The sequence below is a fragment of the Urocitellus parryii genome, chromosome 9 (genome assembly GCF_045843805.1).
Source record: "Urocitellus parryii isolate mUroPar1 chromosome 9, mUroPar1.hap1, whole genome shotgun sequence".
NCBI lineage: Eukaryota > Metazoa > Chordata > Mammalia > Rodentia > Sciuridae > Urocitellus > Urocitellus parryii.
The window spans coordinates 74,609,491-74,610,761 of record NC_135539.1 but is presented as its reverse complement, the minus strand read 5'-3'; positions in this window follow the sequence as shown (position 1 = coordinate 74,610,761).

Genomic DNA, 1,271 nt, shown 5'->3' with positions numbered 1-1,271 from the left:
TTCATCCACGATGACACACATTCTTCCATTTTCTTATACATATATTTTTGTTAAGTTGTAACATGTTGAATGAGAGCATTGGTTTGGGGTATATTTATATTACCTCATGCAATTGCCACAGGTGTACAACGACTGCTTAGACTGGAAAGAGCACATTATTTGTACACCTTGGAATTATTTCTAACCTGGATCTTTGTATGAAGAAAACTAAGCCCCCCCCCCATTATGGTCTCTTCATTCCCCAACACAATTATCTACCTTACTAACCCTATTTCACCTTCATTTTCCAACACCGCACGCCTCTGGAACATGCTCATTAGTGGCACACAGGTACGCATGTATAATATTCCTTAAAACTTCACTACCTTTTATTTAGCCTCTTTGGTTCACTGACTGTCTAAAGAGTCTATCCTCATGACCAGAGAAGGGTACAAAAATATTCCTGTTCTCCAAGAACTGGCTGTGACCTCAGGGAATGGTTGCTCTTGGAAGAGGCAGTCCATAGATTAAAAACAACCATAGAACACATAAAATTAATATGTTCACAGATGTGCACAGAAATGGAGAGAGACAGAGATAAGCTAGTCCCTTCACCACCACCACCACCTTTACCTTACAGATGAGGAAAGTGGTTCTAGAATCAGACTTATCTAAAGGCCCCTTTCAAAGCCTCATCCTGTTTGGTTTGGAGTTCTCCTGTGCTCTTAGTAGTTTGTGTGCCTTCTGATTTGGGTACAGACTGTTCAGACACAGTGTCAATTAGTTCATAGTAAATCACTGGCTCATGCTTTCTTCCTTCAAAAGGCAAAAACCACCCAGAGAAAGTGATAGGAACTTTCCTAACCCCAAAGGGTTAAGAGGGGGCTGGTGATGTCAGTCTAAGCACACCGCTGCTTGGACAGGAAAAGAACTCAGGGCTGTTTTTCTTTTCTGAAAGCCAATCCCAGTGGAGTCGCTGGGGTTTTTAAAACCAAATGTCTTTACAGCTTGAAATGAATAACTGCATGACCTCAGCCGTCACGCACGCAGCCCCTGCTGTTATACCTTGAGCCTGACTGCACTCTGGGCGTCCCGTAAATAACCCACGTCTGTGCCGCACATGTGGGGACGGGCTGCCCTCAGAAATGGTTTCAGTTGGGAGGCCCAGAAACTCTGTCTCTATGAACGCGGCAGTCATCTGGTAGCGATTTCCCTGTCCCCATTAAAGTCAGACACTGAATCCATTTGCATCATTGCAGACCACCAGAAGGAATTCATTTTTATTGCTTGGA